General features: G+C 33.7%; 1 long non-coding RNA gene across 1 annotated transcript in view; it reads right to left on the bottom strand.

Moving 5' to 3' along the window:
- Positions 1-23,239, bottom strand: part of LOC138707351 (uncharacterized) — a 141,141-nt gene that overhangs the window by 108,124 nt on the left and 9,778 nt on the right. Inside the window, exon 2 of the long non-coding RNA XR_011334190.1 lies at positions 5,644-5,710. This is a non-coding gene — a long non-coding RNA (uncharacterized lncRNA). The remainder of the gene's footprint in view (positions 1-5,643; positions 5,711-23,239) is intronic.

The following is a 23,239-nucleotide window of genomic DNA, read 5'->3' as shown; positions in this document are numbered from 1 at the left end:
CAGAATCATTACTCATCAGAAGGCATTTCTCTCGAAGTACAAATTGCTGTGGACATACCCCTTCAGCGGACGAGGTACACAACAAAAGTGTCATTCAAACACAATTTACAATATTAACACCAACCGTGATTGAAGATCTGTTTATTCCACGCTGTATTAGCCGGCAATAGGACTATGCCCGCCTGTAATTCCATGGATACCGACCCCGCAAATGATAATGCATAGCCGACGGCTAACTTATTACACTCTACATCCGTCTGATGAAAATTAACAGATCGAACTCTGCGCCCTCTGGCTCACGTGGATTCGCGGCTGATAAAGCCTTGATTCGGCTCCGGTTGTCACACTTACTGTCTGAACAGGACCTAATCTCGTAATTGGAGCATATGAGGCGAAATTAGCTTAAAACAATTATTAGGGTTCGCATTTCTAGGACCTAAAAACCCTAGAAATATAACTTATACACATCTATCCCTAGAAATACCAACATTTAGTATAAAACTTGGATACCCTATATATGACACATAAAATTACAAATTCTACGAAAATTATTTACAAAATTTGTTTATGCTCGACCATGCCGAAATGTAGTAATTATAAACCTGGTAGTAGCCCTTTAATGCACCTCATTAAAGTATACCTATTCATTATAATTCAGTTGTTCAGCCAATGAGAAATCACCATTGTACATTATAAAACCGCAAGTATCGATTATTCTCGGATATGCAATCGAAAGACAAATAGCGAAAAGTCACGGAGACTGGAAATCCAATACTGTCGCAGAAGGTTATGTTCTGTTACTATAATAATTAGCGTTAATTGTAAATAATATTCAAATAAATTCAATTTGTCATCTCGTTTTTCAATTCTAAATCAATTTCCAGGTTATATCAAGCCTAATGTTCATGTTATTCTCTAGATTATATCAAGGTCAATGACATTCGTGATTCGGAAAAAATCAATACTTTCGCGTCTGCGCACATCTCACAATTCAGGTCAGTTCCACTCCTCACATACATAACCATAACATGAATACTCCTGAATAATTTCAAGTTAGAAATATGGTCGAGCATGAAGAGTCGTATGAAACTTGCCTATAATGGCTTGCGCTCGTTTCATAAACAAACATACTCGCGTCTTAATTACTACCATTATAGGCTCGTTGCATAATGTACTATTATTCACCATTCAACAAAATCATTTTTGTGAATTTTATAATTTTAAATCCATTTAGTCCATGTTGAATCTTTCGTACACTACTTTTAACACTTGAATATAAGTAATTGATTAAATGGCGATCTTACTCGTGTTAATTATGTAAGCACGTGCGGCTTACAGCTGTTTCAGTGATACTTGACACCATCCTCAGAGCCTACTAGATCTCGGCGCCATCTCAACTTCACTGTCTGTTGTGTGGGTGCGTTCGTGTCAACGAAGTTGAGATAGTGCCGAAATCTAGTAGGCTCTGAGGATGGTGTCAAGTAGCACCGAAACAGCTGTAAGCCGCACATTCTTACATAATTAACACGAGTAAGATCGCCATTTAATCAATCCCTTTTGTCTTCAAAACTAAATCGAAAGCTATGCTCTTATAAACATTCACAGATCTACGGGAATATTTTGAATGTAAATTTAATTGACCTGTATGCAAATGAGTTCAATTATACATATATTTAGTGTAGTTATTATGTAATGGCTTTTATATAAACTAAAACACGAAACAAAGGGCCGCATCAAACCTACTTTTATGCAATTGGATTGTTGAAACCGTTTTGTCTACAATGTTGCCGTACAGAAGTACAGAAATATTGTGGATCCTCATGAGATTGAATTATGATACAAAATAACTAAATCGCATACAACCTCTTTTCGTGGGGACAATCCGTTGGTATGAAAGATAGCTACCTCATGTTACGTATGGAAACTCTCCGACGAATGAGGCCTAGACAATTAAGGTACTTATCTACCCTTGGGAGAAAAATTGCAGTATTTATTCAAATTAAAAAAAAATCTATTTGTCCTGATTACTTCATACATAATTAAGGATTTTCACACGAATTAAATCCCTCAATTTTTTTTTGGAAAGGGCAGGGGGGGGGGATTTTTAAGTCGGAAAATTAAATTTGTTTTAGTCCTTGGCCACAATTTTATCTTAGAACAAAATTTCTGTCATTGTCTCACTTCTAAAACACACAGAATACATAATAATAATAATAATAATAATAATAATAATAATAATAATAATAATAATAATAATAATAATTTATTTTAGCTGAGAGAGTTAAGGCCGTAAGGCCTACTCTTCCACTCAACCAGCAAAAAGTATACATACATACATATATACATACATACATACATACATACATACATACATACATACATACATACATACATACATACATACATACATACATACATACATACATACATACATACAAAGAATTCAACAATTTGATTTAGATAAGAGCTACATGTATACAAGAGTTATTTACGAATTAAACAACAAAATACTATGAACTATTAAATAAACACTGAAATACAAACTATGTAGCAGAATTAAGCTAAAATACATAGAATGTTAATATATTTCAAATAATGTTAGATAATAGAAAGAGATTACTATGAGACAATTTTGAAAATACAGCACAATCAGGATGCATGTCTAAAGGAAGGAGTAACAATGTAGACAGTGATAGTTTAAGTCAGTATGATTGGAGTGAAATGCTAAGAAGGTTATCTTTTAAGCTGTTTTTAAAAGTGTTTATTGTCTTGCAGCCCCTAATACTTTGTGACAGGGAATTCCATTGTCGCGAGGTGGATACTGTAAAAGATGATGAATAACGAGATGTTCTATGAAGAGTTATACTTAACGCGCCACAGATAAGTGATCGGGTATTTACGTCGAGGTTAGAGTATAGATAAGAGAAACGAGACGAGAGGTTAATTTGGTGTTGAAATGTGCAGAATTCGAAAGAGTAAAGACAAAGAGTGTAAAGTTCTACGTTCTTTAAGTCTGAGCCCACGAAAGACTTGCGAAGGACGGTGATATGTGATCGTATCGTCGGATATTGCATACGTATCTGACGCACATATTCTGAACTCGCTGTAACTTGACTGACAGTTCAGAACTTACATCACTTAACAAAACGTCACAATAATCGAAATGCGGCATTACTAGGGTTTGTACTAGGGTAAGTTTTAGTTGCTGGGGGCAAGAAATTTCTTAAGCGACTCAAACAGTGAATGGAGGAACAGATTTTTTTTTTATCATTTCTTTAACTTGAAAATTCCAACTTAGATTATTATCAAAAAAGAAGCCAAGATTTTTTACGACAAATGAATAAGGGTTTAGAGTGTTGTTAAGGGTAACAACTGAAAGATTACTGTTATTAAGGGAGTTAACTAAACGCTTATGGCCAATAATTATAGCTTGAGTCTTACTTGGATAAGCTGAGAAAACAGTTTTCCACATCTTTTCCCATTAACGAAAAATGTCATCTTATTTTCTTTTTAAAATTTTAAGCACAAAAATAAAAATTTAAGATCTTGCAGTTTTAAATTAACTTTGTTAAGCAGTAGGACACAGTTTATAGTTTGGCACTTAGCTACGTTAATCAGCTTCATTTTAGTGCAAGAATGAAGAAAGTATCTCAATTCTAAGTGCACTTTGTGTTAACATTAGTGTTGTAAAATGCTGTAAAACTGAACATGGAGAAAAATCATCTACATCCTGAGGGTATGAAAAATTGTAACCAAACATACAACTTCCTGACCATATGAAAAGTAATACACTCAAAGTCTACCGCCAAATTAGAATTGCAAAAAATATCATCATCATCATCAATAGCTATCAGGGTTTAGGCCATTCCGTCTCAGGTGAAAGCTGGTCTCTCCATCGCTTCTTCGGGCGTCCACGATCTCTGTATCCAAGGAGTCTGTAATTTAATAATCTCCTGGGTAGTCTATCATTTGGCATCCGTAGAACATGCTCATGCCAGTTGCTCCGATACTTGTGGATTGTCTCTGTAATGGCTGCGATATTTAGTTCTTGTCGGATGTCTTCATTATATTTATGGTCATAGAGAGTGTAGCCTGCTAGCGGTCTCAGTAATCTCATCTCAGCTGCTCCTATTCTTTTCAGTTGACTAGTTGTTAGAGTCCAAGTTTCTGATCCATATAGCAAAGTTGGAATGGCCATTGTTTTGTAGAATTTCAAAATTGTGTCTTGCCGGACCTTCTTAAACACTGTATTTCTAATTGTTCTTAGCAGCTGTTGAAATTTGGCTAATTTATTATCTACATCTCGGGAATGAATATAGGAGAGATTACAGCCAAGATAAGTAAAAGCATTTACTTTCTCTACTCCAAAGTTATTGATAACTATTTTAGTTCTTATAGAATTTTTACCAGTAAAGGCCATGGTTTTTGTTTTGTGTATAGAAATTTCTAAATTGTACTCGTTTGCTTTTTGATATAGCCTATGAATTGCCATTTGTAAGTTGTCTTCGGTGTTAGCTAATATAATTAAATCATCTGCGTAGAACAGAGTTTAAGGGGTTTGTTATCGATCATAAAATGTGTGGCCAAATCAATTTCTCAGTCGTTAATAAGTGCATTAATATATATATATATATATATATATATATATATATATATATATATATATATATATATATATATATATATATAATAAAGGAGACAGCTGACAACCTTGTTTTACGCTTTGATTTGTTATCCTAGTCGTTAAAGTAATCTTGTTATTAATTTCAATTTTAATCTTTGTGTTTCTGTACATGCTTTGAAAGGCATAAATTAAATTTTGAGGTATCCCTTCTTTCTTTAAAATGTTCCAAAGTGTTGATCTATTTACAGTACAAAATGCTTTTTGGAAATCAATAAATGTTATGTGTGTTGGAATATATATAAATATAAAAATATATAAAATTGAAAGAATATGACGGATTGATACTTCCTTAACTGCAGTTCCGATTTAAAGAAAGGGTACTTCCGGTCACTAAAAACTCAGCTAATTAATTAACCAAACATCATAGTGACAAAACTTATATATTCTTTAAAACTAGAAAGTTCAAACTTTCAAACAATATAAAAATAAAACATATATATTTTTAAGGAAAATTAAAAATTAAGGGTAGATGATATTACTCATAAGGATTACGCCAATGTAAGTTACAACAAAGGCGTCAAAAATAAGACGAACTTCGGATTATTCATATCGATGCAGATGTGACAATTCATATAATATGGGAATAATATTATTTTAAATTCTTAGCTAGGGCACTATATTAAGGTTGAATCTGTAAGGAGTCTCACGGGTACGTTTGAAGACGAAAAGATAAATTTTGAAATAGAATTATTACTTGAAATAAGATGGAAAAAATTTGAAGAAAAAAAAACACGCATTTCAATACGATTCCGCGGTGAACATTTCTTGAATATCACTCCTGATTCTTAACTTCTCGAAAAGAGAAATTTTCCTCTCCCTCCCAATTATTTTGCCTACCCACACCTCTCTTTTAAGAGAGTCGATAGGCAAGCGTTGTTTACTTCAGTTTCATAATTTGTTTTAAATTTCATTATTAGCTACTGTTTTGTAATTCTGTAAATGACTTAAAATGAGCTCACCAATTACTGCTTTCCCTTTTCCTGAGCTCGTGCTCTTCCTCGCCTTCCCAGTCAACGTCCTTTCTTCCTGTAAAAGGATACAATTCAATAAAGGCTTGTAAAGCTTACAAAATTACCGAGTTTGTAAAACATTAGCTAAATAGGACAAAATTAGATTGACTTCTAAAACGAATATCGAGCTATCCAGCTCTAAAGCTAATTCCATACTGTCTTAATCCTATATGATAGAGAGGTAATAAAGGACATTAGGTACAATTTGGTGAATTTGAAAGAGATTTTAGTCCCTCTATGTAGTAAAGGTTAGCATGCTTGACCGTGAAAACGAGCGGCCCCGTGTTCAAGTCAACATGTCGAGGATTTCTTTAGTTTATATTTTACTACGCTTTATCAACTGCTATGGTTATCTAGCGTCTGAGTGAGATGAAGGTGGTAATGCTAGAGAGATGAATCCAGGGTCCAGCGCCGAAAGTTACTAGAATTTGCTCTTATTGGGTTGAGGGAAAACCCCCGGAAAAACCGTCTTCACCATGTTTGGCGGGTTATCGCAAACCCAGTGCAAGGCGTAAATACAAAATTGAGCACAACTGTTCTGAAGCTTCTTAATAAACACTTACGTAAACCTCCTCAAAATCGTTTAGGAACGAAGATACTTTGGCATTGAAGTATTTACTTCATATTTTCATATTCTCTCAAAAGAAATTTAATATTTCGGCAAAATGTTCTTCATATTGATCCGATCTCTAGTTCCGTTTGTCTTGGAAATGATTTTTCATGTCATTATCTTCAAGCCACAATACAACAAGAACGGTGGTGCTGGTGGTAGAGTAGTGATAGTAGCTTAGATGTATTGTAATAATAATAATAATAATAATAATAATAATAATAATAATAACAACTTATTTAATTTAATCACTACCACCAGCGTAACCAAGACTACCATCGCCATACTTAAGGTAGATTAAGTAGAATATAATTGAAGCGCTGGGCCGAATAGCCGACTACGTTACAATTTTTCAAAATCGAATTTTTAATGGAGTAATGTTCTGTATACTGGGTGTTCATTTCAAAGTGTGTCATGACGTCACTGTTGTTGGGTCACCGATTTGAAGCGAGTTTCAGCTTATATGTTAGAGAAGTTGCCTATTATTTAAGGCGTTCTTCAATCTGAACTTGAGAACGTGTACGGTATAACTTGAACGTCGTAGCACCAGATGGCGTTCTGTACGGTCTGTGTACTACCATAACCTCCGGCAAGTCGTACGCAGGGTATTTGTTATCATCGGTTGCGTACGGTAACATTCCACAACACAAATCAAATGCTCCGTGTCCATGTTGACCGTCGAAGTTAATGTCAACAAATACGTAAGTAATCGTCTTAACCCTCTCCCCATATCCCGACAGTACGCATTTCCAAACAGTTCACATTCCTGCCACTACCGGCGTTACCGTACGTATCGGCACGTACTCTTCAGAATGAACGCCGTACTTGCTAGCCAATTTCTCTGCCTCTTAGGTTATACACCTGAGCTGCGGAAGTGTAGGAAGATTGAATTCTCTAGGCTCATCAGCTAGCCACATGACGGCATACAGCGAACCAAGACACATTTTGAACTGAACACCTAGTAGTCTTACACAGCTGCCACAAGAATTGTTTTTCAATATCTGTACCAGAGGCGCTTCTACACGAGTTACAACCATAAATTCCTTGGTTGGAACAACAGTCTATGTCACTAGTCACTTCTAGCGTATCCAGTTGTTTACATCGTATCGGGAGTTATTGCACTTGAGTTCGTACGAATACTGGGTATCAAGTTTCGGTTGATCTATTACGTAAAATGGACGACTGCAAGACAGTGGCGATTTCTACTTTAGATATTGACCGGCTAAATAAATAAATAAATAAATAAATAAATAAAAAGGATCCAGACAAAGTAATATTAATAAGTGGAAAGATGCGTCACGAAAGTCACTGAGACATAGTGGTCTTGAGTATGTAACAAGGAACACGAAATCGCAAGTTAGTGCGAAAGATCTCCCAAGTAATGTAGACTAAGTTCCTGTCTGTTATTTTTGCAGTGTTGTATTAGTTATATTTTAATATTCACTTTACTAAGTGTTAGTTGGTCTATGTTGTGTTTTGCCATTATAGTTTATCTTAGAATTTTATCACGGTATTTAGTTCAGGAATAGATTTGTGGAAATTCTTGTAAGATGTGTTCATAGATTTTACTTATTTACTTACTTTTTATTTATTTATTTATTTATTTACTTATTTACTTATTTATTTATTTATTTATTTATTTATTTATTTATTTATTTATTTATTTATTTATTTATTTAATTTATTCGTTATTGAACATAACAGGCAAAGCCCAATTACAATGTTCAAGACTGACAAACTAATTTATGAAACATAAACAAGGAAAAGGAAACATTCACTTATTAAAAACTGAAACAAAATAGAAATAAGAGAAAGAAAAAAAGAGAAATTGAAATAAGGTGTGAAAGTAGCTTCAAATTAATTAACAATATTATTCTGTAAAATATGATAACAAATAATTCTGAATCTAGATAAATTCATATTGAAAATATCAACATTCGGATGAGGATGTAACTTATTGTTTAACTGTAACATTTGGAAAACTGTGGAATTTTTGTGGGATTCAGTATTTGCCCTTTGAATATAAAATAAATTTCGAAATGTTGTATTAAGCTTAGGTGCATATAATGTTATATAATAAAATAAACCAGCACAGTCCAACTTATTGTTAATAATTTTATAAAGAAAGTTTAAAGATTGACAATTTCGTCTAATTTGCAAACTAGTAAAATGGAAATGTTGAAGCATTGTAGCATAACTCTCATAGGTAGGATAATCATTATAAAGTCTGTAATATAACCATTTTAGAAATTTATTTTGAATTTTTTCTAGTAACAGAATATATTTGTTAGTAATTGGGCTTGCTCTTGATGTCAGAAAGGAGCTGTTTAAAATGTATTACTTTCTTACAGACAGCATTTAAAAACTGTGATTGTTATTGTCTTCATTATTAATAAAATTTACACTTAACAGATAAGCCGTCTGTTGGGATGGATACTAAATATAGGGACAGGGGTTCAAATTACATCCCTCAACAATTTCTCAACTGTAATATTTAATTTTCTTTATTGGTTTCTTATTGTTATAACTTTCATTAATTTAATAGTGTCCCTACATCTCAATACTGCAGTTATTTTCTGATAATTGTGTTGTTATTTGATCAATGTTGTATGTTTACTCATAATATGACATTGAGTGCAACTTTAATAAATTACATGTTAATTTATATTAATATACTATAGCATTTAAAAATAAATGTCTTGCTCATTTTGTTCATATTTAACCTTTTTAAGTATTGATTTTATATATTTCATAACATTCTGATTTTATAAAACTGTTCATTGTCTGTATTCCTCAGTAGCATTTCTGTGGAGTTAAAAATGTTACAAACTTCTATGATGTGTAATATGACTTTTAATAACATACAATCTTATACTTCGCTTAGTGTACAAAACATATTGATGGAATAACGGTCTATGTTGCCGTCCGATAATAAATTTATGAGCGGAATTATAATTATAATGCACAGTTAGCAGATTGTAACACAGTCTACTCACGAAGCTTGAGTTTTGAGGGTGCTAGAAACAATAGACTGTGACGGTACTACTTTGCATTGCCTGTAATGAGGCAATATTAGCGATCCTAGTGGTGAGCAACTATATAATGTTTGCATATTTACCACGTATTGAGCTTCGCGACTGTATATACTAGACCACAGTCTACTATATACAGTCGCGAAGCTTGAGGTGTTTTTTTGCAAATCTCGTGATAAAGCGCTCCAAGCGGTTAGCAACTAGAAACAATAGACAGTCGATGGTCGACTTTGGACTGTGTCGTATTTCTGTCGAGTGCTAGCTCGTTGCGTATTTCACATTGATGCTTCTGAAATGTTCGTTATTGGTTATAATGAAAATGTTAATGGCTAAAATATAATAATTGGAATAATAATAATATGGGACAAGGAGGAGACGTTTGTAGTGCTATAAATTGTAGCAACAGTAAGAGAAAGAGGCCAGAGTTATCCTTTTTCCGATTTCCGAAAGATTCAGAAAGGTTCCTGGGTTTCCACAAGAATGCCGTGCAGAAACAAAACTGTTAATTTGAAGTTCTTTGTGACTGTTAGAATACATTATATCCTTAAATTTCACAATGAAATGTTTCAGTCTAACCGAAAGGACATTAGATACCGGTTAAAGTTCTGTCACTTAGACTGCTAAATTTCTAGAGAAATAAAGGTTAGGTCTACTTTTTTTTTCCAGAGGATATATTTTTACTTGTAGCTATTAATTTTGTTATTATTTTTATGTGTTATTTTACTAAAGACGTAGAAAAATTAAGCTTGTTTTAATGAAATTTATTGATCACGTTTTATTTTCAATTCTGGTGGGATTATTATTGCTTAGGCCTACTTTTTTCTTCAAAGGATATGTTTTTAATTATAGCTGTTAATTTTGTTGTTATTTTTATTTGTTGCTTTACTAGAGACGTAGAAAAATTCTGTTACAATAAAATTTATTGATCATGTTTTATTTCCAATTCTGGTGTGATTATTATTGCTTAACCTCATCCCACTTTAACTACGTAAGCATGCACTACAAGTACCGGTACACGTAAGTTACTCCATTAATTCATATTTCCATTATTATTGTTGTAAAGAGAAATGCAAATTAATATTTATTGGTTTCATAGTTAATTATCGACATAATCTTGAATGAGTGAAGCTATTATAGTACATTTCAGTTCGTTTTGCACAAACAAAAATTATATTAACTTATTTCTTGCAGGTATCTTCGAGTTTATGGTGGAATTTAATATGCATTCATTAAAATAATAAATTAACTTTATGCACTTAATATTTCAATAATGGAAGGAAGGTGGTAATTTTTTCCAAAAGAACACGACAACGAAAGTGTAACATATTTTGTCGGCTGCTAGGAGAGAGATCTGCGATGATGAGGCGATAGTAGCGATCCTAGTGGTGGGCAACTACCCATGTTTGCATTTTTACTACATATTGAGCTTCGCGACTGTATATAGTAGACTGTGTACTAGACTGTGATTGTAACATAGACCGCTATTCGAACGCTTCAATTGTGTTTTTTTTCTGCTTTCGTCAGTTCCAATGAATCAGAATTAAGTATCCATTCCCTTGCCGAAAACTGAACTCGAATCCAATAGATTTGTAAGCGGACACTATAACATTAACGTAAAACCGGTTCTGGATTATCGAGTAGCAACAAAAATGACCAGCGACTATATTAGAGACGGAAGTTGGCAGTCTTATGCGACGTGGGTGCAGCGCTCAATTCCGTGCCTAGGAGAGCCAAATGTTCTTCTTAGTGCTCCAGTTTTAGCTCTGAAATGCAACGAACATGCCTCAACTGTCGCACAGATTTCAATGCACATGACATTCCCAATGGAGTCATATCACTTTCATAAACATATCGTTTAGTTCAAAGAAATCGCTTAGTACAGGACAGATAATATTAAACCCACACGTAAACATTTAGAGGCTGTCGTAATTCTTGGTCTTAGAATAAACAACAGATAATTTCAAATCAAACTGAGCCATGGCTTATCCACATTACTATGGACTACAGAATACACGTTATGCTCCGTCTTCAATGGTGGAAAAAGTAGTCAAGAGCAGTTTTTCTATAAGATCAAGTAGATTTTGAATTGTACAGGGACATCATTTTATTTTTATTTCAATTTTCATTGTACCTGAGCTTTTGAATGTACTTCACTCCCACCCCTTCTACTAATGAAGTTCCAACTGTCCTCCACACAGAATCAAGGCCGCATATAGTAAACAGCACTGAGTTAGTGAGTATAGTACATTCTAGACATATGTTCGCGTTTTTCAGTGACGAAAGAGCTTTCGATATTGAGTCATATTTTCGCACAGGTACTGTCGTACGTTTGCCTACGTCGCATCCCGATTTCCCCCACCTGCTTCTGCTCACCCCTCTGTAAAAGCTGGGCTGTCTTAGCTCTTTTCTGAAAACATTAATTTCTGTTAGGAATTGGACGTTTGCGTAATATTATACAACTGTTTAAAATAACTTAAATAAAAGGGCCTCGTTAAGTAATTAACTGTCACGTGATTTCCCCCCTTTCTACGATCCTGCGGCATAACCACTTGGACGGACAGTAGATAGCATGTCTGAGTAATTTTATCTCTGCGGGTCGGACAGAACTGAAGATTGAATTTACAGTACGTAAGGTACTCTTTTATAGAGTAGGTACAGAATTATTTCAACATTAGTTACTAGTACGAAGGACGAAACTGGTAATTGGAATTAGATGCAATAGTCTATAGTGCGATAATATGCAGAAAAGAACTGAAACCTGTATCGAAATGAACGGCCACTATTTAAAAAAATGTGTTCATATTATGATTATTTTTCAATTTAACTTCTTTCTCTATATTGCATGCTAATGTGCTGTAGACAGTATAATGTACACTGCATAATGAATACGTTCGCATGGATAACTCAGTTCGTGAGTAAAAACACTTATTCTTCATACAGTACTGTATTTTGATTAAACAAAAACCTAATGAAAATTATCGAACTCAAAATCGCGATATTTCCTAGTTTACGTAAATGGATGAACTAATTTTCTCCCCTCCTATACCTAGTAGAGTGATATGTTTGTGTTTTACGCCAGTATCATAGAACTCCAGTCGTGGAAGGGGGTAGCAAACTGTGTTTCCGGTTCTCTAAAGGTATAGACAGGTTAATATTAAAAATGTTAGTAAAAATAAAATGATGTCCCTCTATATTTTCCACAGCTACTAAAGGATAGACGTCAAGCGTTTTCTAAGTTCAATCTATTTTTGTTTTCAGTTGGAAATTGGACGGGAAAATCATATATGCGTTGGAAGTCATTGAAAACTGCTTAAAATACCAGCTGAATTTACACAAAACAGAAAAGAACTAAATTAGAAACCAAAGTACAAAGAACAGAGAAAGGTTTCAATACAGTTAAGTTTTGTTTTAAAGAAGTCTGGATCATAGGAGTTTAGATACACGTAATTTATTATCGTATCTTTGCGCTTCTTGAAACATCATCTTAATATAAGTCCAATAACTTTCCAATATTATATGCGGTTTATCCATACAATAGTTATTTGTATGTTTTGTCGCAGAATCCTGCTGGAAAATGCAGGTGCCAAGTTTCTTTGGAAGAAGGCAGGCAGTTTCAGAATCTATTTTTATATTTATTTATATTTAAAAATGACATAAAATAATGTTTATAATTACATAAAGTAATTAATAGAACAAATCAGACCACCTCTCTAAACAGTAAAATGATACTTATGCCAGAGTTAAGATGGGTACTACAACATTTTCATAGATGAGAGTTTCAGAATTAGGAAAAATAATTTAATAATGTAATGTAGTATAATATTACTATTACTATAATGCGATGCGATACAATAAAATACAATATAATATAATCAAATACTTGGGGTGTACTATAAGCAGTAAAATGAGCTTCACCCAGGAAGTCAAAAGGAGGATAGCAATGGCCAAGGAAGCTTTTAATAGGAAAAGTTGCATCTTGTGAGGGGCCTCTGGAAAAAGAACTAAGAAAGAGACTAGTGAAGTGCTATGTGTAGAGTGTGGAATTATATGGAGCAGAAACATGGACATTACAACGACACGAAGAGAAGCAAATAGAAGCATTTGAAATATGGATATAGAGAAGAATAGAGCTTGTGAAATGAACAGACAGAATAAGAAATGAAGCTGTATTGGAAAGAGTGGGTGAAGAAAGAATGATGCTGAAACTGATCAGGAAGAGGAAAAGGAATTGGTTGGGTCACTGACTGAGAAGAAACTGCCTACTGAAGAATGCATTGGAACGGGAGATGAGTTCGGGGTAGAAGAAGATATCAGATGATAGACGACATTAAGATATATGGATCACATGAGGAGACAAAGACGAAGGCAGAAAATAGGAAAGTTTGGAGAAAGCTGGGTTTGCAGTGAAAGAACTATCCTTGGGCGAGCAGAACACTATGAATGAATGAATGAATAATGTAATCCAATACGATTCCCTTAAGAAAAAACCCTACAAATCAGGAAAGTACTACTACGATATTTGTGATCTACAGTGTTGATAGACGTTGAATTTATTTTTCTGGTAACACTCAAAATCGTCAATACGTTATTGGCCAGTGAAAGAAATTACTTGATAATCTTTTTCTGAAAAAATACCTGATCTACAAATCGTGTGAATTAATGCAACGGGCTACGACAAAATTTAATCTGAATATACAGGGTGATTTACAAAGATTTACCGTCACTTACGGATCTTATTTCCGAAGATATTCTGAGCACAAAATGCCATATAAACATTTGTCCTAATCGCAATATTTTCAAAGATACATTAATTTGAAATTTTTAGTAAAATACATTTTTTCTTTAGTTTCACGAGTAAAAAATATTACAAATAGAGAATGAGCTATTCCGAAGTGTCATTCATTCATTCATTCATTCATTCATTCATTCATTCATTCATTCATTTTATTCCATAGATCTTACATGAGCAATAAAGCTTTAAGATGTGGAACAAGTCAAAATTTTACAATATTACAATTACAATTTTTGCAATTTAGTAATTTTCTACAATTTTTACAATTTTGTGCAATTTTTTACAATATTTTCGCGAGATGTAGTGAGATGAGGTGAGGTCCGAGGATTCGCCAAAATATTACCCGGCATTTGCCTTTTGGTTGGAAAAAACCTCGAAAAAACCCAACCAGGTAATTAAATCAAAGGGGTTGATGCCAAGGACTCGCCATAATTAATTAATTGGCTAGTGTTCTGAAGCTAAAAATGTGTTGTTAATTGCTTTGTACAGATTTTATTTTCCAATTTTTAACTAAAAATGACATCATTCTTACGCACTTACCACAAAAATTGTTACAAATCATACGACTTTAGGAACTTCATTTTTACAGTTTAATTATGCATCCTAATGTACAGTCTTAAACAATTTACAAGAGTGGCGTGATTTGTAACAATTGCTGTGATAAATGCGTAAGAAAATGTAATTTTGTATTTAAAAATCGAAAAAAAAAGTTCTGTACGAAGCAACTATAGAGTTCATGCCCAAGAATTACGGTATTTTTTCAAACAAATTCAAATTAGTGTAATTCTGAAAATATTGAGATTAGGACAAATGTTTACATGACTTTTTTTGCTCGGAATGTCTTCGGAAATAAGCTCCTTAAGGGACGGTAAATCCTTGTGAATCCTCCGGTATATAAATTTGTATGTGTATGTAATAGATAAGAAAACAAAAAATCCAATAAAACATACACCTTGAGTAATTTCTTTATTAAGGTCTCCAGCAATTTATAACATCCAAGCAATGGGGCCATTAACACGTTCCGTCTACTATCGTGAGAGTTTTTATTAAAAAAACATAAGAAATCACTGTATGGTTATGTTGTGTGCAATACTACAGGAAGACTACCGAATACAACACATGATACACAAAAGGACGGCAAGTATGAATTCCTATTTGGAAGTTAAGTTAGTGGTGCCACAGTGAGAAACTTCAGAGAATGCTTTGTAAATTAAAAGTAAATAATTCGGTAACGTAAGAGGAATCTGGGGAGTTTGTTTCACGGTCAGGTACGCTAACCGTTTCTCCACAGCGGTTGATATAAACAATCTTGCTTCCACTCTAAACTATGAGGGTGATTCAGTGACAGTATGGGGTTGTACAGGGACATCATTTTATTTTTACTTAAACTTTTATTGTACCTGAGTTTTTTAATGTACTTCACTCCCACCCCTTCTACTAACGAAGTTCCAACTGTCCTCCACACAGAACCAAGGCCGCAGTACTGAATTCGTGATTATAGTACGTTTCAGAAATATGTTCGCGTTTTCCAGTGACGAAAAATTTCCAATATTGAATCATATTTTCGCACAGGAACTGTCGTCCGTTTGCCTACGTCGCATCCCGATTTCCCCCACCTGCTTCTGCTCTCTCTCCACTGTAAAGACTAGTGGCTGGGCTTTCTTAGCTCTTTTCTGATTACATTAATTTCTGTTAGGAATTAATTGGACGTCTACGTAATATTATGCAACTGTTTAAAATAACTTAAATAAAAGGGCCTCGTTAAGTAATTAACTATCACGTGTCCCCCCCCTTTCTACGATCCTGCGGCATAACCACTTGGACGGACAGTAGATAGCATGTCTGAGTAATTTTATCTGTGCGGGTCGGACAGAAGTGAAGACTGAATTTACAGTACGTAAGGTACTCTTTTATAGAGTAGGTACAGAATTATTTCAACATGAGTTACTAAGTATGAAGGACGAAACTGGTAATTGGAATTAGATGCAATAGTCTATAGTGCGATAATATGCACAAAAGAACTGAAGCCTGTATCGAAATGAATGGCCACCATTTTCAAAAATGTGTTTAAATATCCATATTATGATTATTTTTCAATTTAACGTCATTGTATTGTACGCTAATGTGCTGTAGAAAGTATAATATACACTGCTTAATGAATACGTTCGCATGGATACCTCAGTTCGTGAGTAAAAACACTTATTGTTAATACTGTACTGTATTTTGATTAAACGAAGCCTAATGAAAATTTTCACACTCAAAGTCGCGATATTTCCTACTTTACGTAAATGGATGAACTACTTTTATTCCCTCCTGTAGCTAGTAAAGTGATTTGTTTGCATTTTGCGCCACTACCTATCATCGAACTCCAGTCGTGGAAGGAGGCAGCAAATTGTGTTTCCGGGTCTCAATCATTAATCCAAAAGTATAGCCAGTTTAATATGAAAAATGTTAGTAAAAATAAAATAATGTCCATGTGCATCCTCCAGAGGTGTTGAAAATCCAGCCTTCCTTAAAGGCACGGTGGACCAATAAAAGAGCGTAGATATAGTGACGAAAAAGTTATAAAGAGAGTGCTATAAAAATGGGCATAGAGAATAGTTTCAAATTGTACCGAGACAATGACCCTTAGCACAAGTCATTGCTTGCACGTACTTGGTCACTATACAATTGCCCCGAAGTACTGGAAAAAACCACCCTAATCGCCGGATATCAATCCGATGGAAAATTTGTGTTCTCGCCTTGGAAAACAAATTCAAAAATATGAAATTCGAAATGCCGCTGATCTTGAACAAAAAGTCCGAGCAGAATAGTATGCTACTTCACCAGCAGTAACAAGCAAATTGGTGAAATTAATGCCTAAATAGCCACAAAGTGTAATACAACAAAAGGTATCCTACCAAGTACTGATTACAGCAGGTATGTCAATTGATGCCCACCGGAGCAAGCGCGCGCTTTAGAGCCCAGGAGAGCCTGAGCGCTTTACAGCGGAAAGGAAAGAGACGGACGAAAGAGGTGGTATATGCCGCTTGGTCGAGCTATATTCAGGGATGACCAGCACTGATTCAATAGATAAATGGAAGAGAAATTAATAAAACTGTGTACTTGTTAATTTTTAGATTTGCCTGAGAAGTATAAGTGCATTATAAGAATGTAAGTTTTAATTTTAATGCTCATTTTTCACAAGTTTGATTTTTTTATTCAAAAGAAATATTTTCTCAACTTTTCGTATAGAAAAGTGAAATTTTCAGGTATAGGCCTATTTATTTAGTAGCCTTACAGAATGTTTTCGTAAATCTAATATACCGTAAATACGTATTACTGAAGATAGTGTATTACAAATTTTGAAAATATTCGCATGGAAATTGTTTGTAAGGAAATGAATTAACAAAGCAACTACTGTTACAACATAAGCAAAAGATACGTGCGCATGTGTTGTAAAAATGTCAGCTCTATAGCTTCAGCAGATTTCGAGAAAATAATTTAAAATTCTGATGATAGGAAGTTGCTCACAAATATCACCTTAAAAGCATAATGCGATAAGAGTTTTGTTATGTAATATTAGTTACACTTAAAACAGATACAGTAACTAGGCAACTTTACTTTGTACTGTAATATTGTTTTGATTAGTTTATTGATTACTTTTGTAAGGCTAAAGATACCATCAATATAAATTCCAACTTATCATGTCATAATCTCTTTCTTAGGAATATCACTTTCTTTATGAATGGTGTGTTTCATTCACTTAATACAGTATAATATCATACTACTATGGAATTTAAGTGAATATTCCTTCTTAACTCTCTATTACGTTATTAAGATTTAAAACACAAGTGCAATATTAAGAAATCAGTGTTAGTACTTTTGTTTTACAGACAATATAGAAAACATCAAACAGAAAGAAGCCATATAAAAATAATGACATAAAATTTCACGTTCCGTTTGAAGTTTGTGCACCACTGTTTTCTTAATCCAACAGGTTGCTTATTCATTTACACAACCCTTCCTCTTTCCATACTTAGCGCTTGCTGCCCGCGCACGACATCAAGGTCAGAAAAATGCGCTTGCTTTGACATCACTGGCTTACAGTGTATTAGTATTGTATTAATACTTTTGATGCGTGTGAATAGTTTTGCGATGTGTACAAAAGCTTTTGTGACACCGTATTGCTATGATTTTGTGATGCTCCTTACCATTATCCTATGTAAGTTTCTGATATATTTAAGCTCATAATTACCATCTGTATCTCTTTTAATTTACATAAATTATACCACAATTCAAACTTTAAATATCTTCCATTTTTAAGTATCTCTAGTGTAAGAATACTGTTGTGAGTCACTGTATGTAACTTACTTCTTTATGTCCGCATAAAATCATTTTACGCAAAGCGCAAGTTAATACTGGTCTATTTTGAAATTAACGCTCAAACAGCGTAAGCTTCAAAAGCTTTTAAGTTCGCCACGTGTCCTGGAAATGCACAAGTTAAAAGTTTTAACCTGCAATGAAAATTATTTCCACTACACTCATATGACTTCTGTTCTTCTGTGATGTAGGCCTACTTGATATGAGCAGTGCGTATTTTTGGACGGAATTTAATAGCTTCAAGGAAAGGCACGTGTTAAAATCTTTCTGGCTCAAGTACATAGGGCAGGAAGCAATAAATACTCGAAGTTCATAAAGGCTTTCTTCTAGATTTCAATACTCTTGAATACCTCTGAAATCATTCTGCCCTCTTCTTTGTACAGATTTAAGAATCTTCGTGAAAACTTTAAATATTGTCCTAATACTGGGCCCCAAAATATTACTGTTCACTACCTTGTACTAATGTAAACTGTCATATCATATCATATCATATCATATCATATCATATATCATATCATATCATATATCATATCATATAATATATATCATATCATATCATATCATATCATATCATATCATATCATATCATATCATATCATATCATATCATATCATATCATATCATATATCATATCATATCATATCATATCATATCATATCATATCATATCATATCATATCATATATCATATCATATATCATATCATATCATATCATATCATATCATATATCATATCATATAATATATATCATATCATATATCATATCATATCATATCATATCATATCATATCATATCATATATCATATCAATGTCATATATCATATCATATATCACATCATATAATATATATCATATCATATATCATATCATATCATATATCATATCATGTCATGTCATATATCATATCATATCATATCATATCATATCATATCATATCATATCATATCATATCATATCATATCATATATCATATCATATATCATATCATATCATATCATAACATATCTCTCTAACACTGGTTTATGAATACGAAAAACGTTAGTTCGCTGATCATCCACCGGAAGCTGGTGACTGTGACTGGTTCTCAGTCAATAAATTAGTATTAAATTGTAACAAAACTGACATAATTCAATTTAAATCCTGTCCAAATTCAACGTCGCAAATTTCTAGCGCAATAATTAATAATAGATTCCTATTAGAAACAACAACAACCAAATTTCTTGGCTTAAAAATCGATAATGTGATAAATTGGAAAAATTATATTAAAGAAATTACCCCCAAACTAAATTCAGCTTGTTTTGCTATTAGATCTATGCAAAAGACAGTAAATATCAATACCTTAAAAACAATATACTTTGCATACTTCCACTCGGTAATGAGTTCTGGAATAATATTCTGGGGAAATTCCACAGATAGTAACAATATATTTCTATTACAAAAAAGAGTAATTAGAATAATAGTAGGTGCCAAATCTAGGGAATCGTGTAGGGCAATTTTAAAAAAACTACAAATAATGCCCATGGCTTGTCAGTATATCTTTTCATTAATAGCCTTCCTCGTATGTAATCGTGAAAACTTTGTAACTAATTCAACAGTTCATAGCATAAATACACGTCAAAAAATGACTTTCATACTCCATCGGCAAGTCTATCGTGCTATCAAAAAGGAGTGCGTTATATGGCAGTAAAAATTTTTAATAGCCTCCCTATCGATATAAAAAATGAAACTCAAAACATAAAATTATTTAGGGCCAAATTAAAGAAGTACCTAATTTCTCACGCCTTCTATTCTGTAGGTGAATTCATGACATTCAATAACACTTCATGAAATTGATACTAAAACTTTGTGTTGTACTAGTAGACTATATTGTAAATCTCGTCTATATATATTTCATCTAGACTGTGAGTATAAATTAAGATTTTATAATAGTATTAAGTTTTTTGACTTGTTCCATATTCTAGCTGTAAGCATGTATGAATACCATGGAATGTTAATAAATACAATACAATACAATACAATACAATACAATACAAAGCTAGCGCTAAGAATTTCTATTAATATGGTCCCTAGTTTCTAACTGTGCTTCGAATTGTGGACATGGGCTATCACTACATTAACCCATCATGAGCGAAAGTTTCTGGACTAGTCACGTAACGTTAGAATGTAGGGCATTTGGGATGAAATATTTTTTGCACAATAACAAATCTGGTTCCAATAAATTAATATGGACTAAACTATACCGAACGTGGGAGGAGTAATAGTAGGAGGAAGAAGAATAAAGTGAAAAAGATTTGCTGATGATATGGCGTTATTAGCTGAAGAAGAGATGATACTAAGGGATATGCTACTGGAGCTAAATGACAGATGTGAGCAGTATGGAATGAAGACAAATGCAAATGAGACGAAGACCATGGTCATAGGCAGGGCCGGGTATTTATGAAGATTACGAAAATCACGACATAAAAGATATACAGAGTGTTTCCGAGGTGGTGTTACAAACTTTCAGGGATAATGGCGAAGGGCACATGTATCAATTTGAGATAAGCTACCATGGTCCAGAATTGAGTGAGTCGAAAGTTATAAGCAAAAATAGTTGTGTGGAAATGGAATTGTAATTTGGCACCACTTCCCCTCCTTTTCTTAACTTTTGGAATACTCGTGGAAAAATGATGTGGGCCGGATGTCTCCTACGTGGGTACTTGTTCCGATACAATCTGTGAGCTTGTCTACTGTTCCCATTGGCTCATCCGTATTCGAATATGAGATCTACTTATTCCGCTCTCGCATACTCCTCCATTTCACTAGGACTGATCGACTGGACACTACAACTTGTACACATACACTGCTGTCTACAGACGTGCATATCAGGACCGACCATGTCCGTTACACATTACGCTATCTGCATTGCTTTAGTGTAGTTTCCTCTCCCCATCCCTCAGACATCGCGCTGAATGGAATACTGTAAGTAGGCAACGTAAACAACGTCAGATGAATACAGTATGTGTAAGATGTTCAGATAAATACACACAAAGTGTACAGAGGAATAAAATTATTTCATTTCCACACAATTATTTTGCTTGTAACTTTCGACTCGGTCATTTCCGGACCAGGGTTCCTTATCTCAAATTGATACATGTGCCCTTCGCTATCATCCCTGAAAGTTTGTAACACCACCTCGGAAATACTCTTTACAATAGATTTTTACTCATATTTATGGATTAAGTGATTCTGATTAATAATATACAGATAAAACAATCACGACATATCGCGAAATAGAGTTATAATGGCAAAATATCAACACATTCGCGAATTATTACTATTGCGTCGTTTTATGGCGAATTTCATATTCTGAGTTTTTTTTTCTGATTTTTCTTTTCACTTGAATTTGTTATATATCCAAGTAGGCTACATTACATGTTATTCCAGGTGTTCTGATTACGTTAGTGAACTCAAAAGACGGAGAATTCAACATTTCACTAATAATTTGAAAGTGTTAATTTGAGGGCTGCAATTTTTTTTTTTAGTTTTTAATGAATGTGTGTTAAATACAGTCTCAATCCAACAAACTGGCCATACCGCACCTTTACCAGAATCCAATGAACGTTTAATGTCAATAATAATAATAATAATAATAATAATATTAATAATAATAAAAATAATCATACAGAATTAATACTCCAGTTCCAAAATAAGTGTATCTTCCAAAATTTCCATTAATCTCCGTCAAGAGTACAAATCTATCTCCAACAATCTCCGCCGACACCAATATTAAAAAACACAAATGATAAAATTAATCTCCATAAATACCTGCTTCTGGTCATAGGAAAAAAATAAAGAAGGTAAACTTGCTAATTCTAAATGAGGCAGTAGAACAAGTGGACAGCTTCAAATACTTGGGGTGTACTATGAGCAGTAACATGAGCTGCTGCCAGGAAGTCAAAATGAGGATAGCAATGCGCAAGGTATCTTTTAATAGAAAAAGGAGCATCTTCTACGGACCTCTGGAAAAAAAACGAAGAAAGAGACTAGTGAAGTGCTTTGTATGGAATGTGGCAGTGTATGGGAAGAAACATGGACATTACGATGAAGTGAACAGAAGCGACTGGAAGCATTTGAAATGTAGATATGGAGAAGAATTGAACGTGTGAAGTGGACAGACAAAATAAGGAATGAAGCTGTGTTGGAAAGAGTGGGTGAAGAAAGAATGATGCTGAAACTGATCATGAAGAGGAAAAGGAATTGGTTGAGTCACTGGCTGAGAAGAAATTGCCTACTGAAGGATGTACTGGAAGGAATGGTGAACGGTGGAAGAGTTCGAGGCGGAAGAAGATATCAGATGTTAGACGACATTAAGATATATGAATCATATGAGGAGACAAAGAGGAAGTCAGAAAATAGGAAAGACCTGCTCTTGAATTAATGAATGAATGAAACTTTAGCATAAAATCTTCTGGCCGAAATATCTTCAGAAAATGAATACCGAACGTTACATAGCTCTGCATGATAAACTCTGAGTAACACAATGCTGGAGGAAAACCAGCTCTATCTTGGTGCTATAAAATACTGGAAAGTTTTGAAAGATTTATAACATTACGATAAAAAAATGTATGAAATGGGGCTCTCTTTTTGGTGTTAGAACTTTCCCCGTATTACAAGTACAGTATTGTCACTTGTCACAGTGAAAGAAGGAAACTTTCTTTACTACTGAGCCTTACCCGTAAGCTTGCGAAGGCGATTCGAAAGTTTGT

This window comes from Periplaneta americana, chromosome 10 (genome assembly GCF_040183065.1).
Source record: "Periplaneta americana isolate PAMFEO1 chromosome 10, P.americana_PAMFEO1_priV1, whole genome shotgun sequence".
In the NCBI taxonomy this organism is placed as follows: Eukaryota; Metazoa; Arthropoda; class Insecta; order Blattodea; family Blattidae; genus Periplaneta; species Periplaneta americana.
This window is presented reverse-complemented; position numbering and strand designations above follow the sequence as displayed.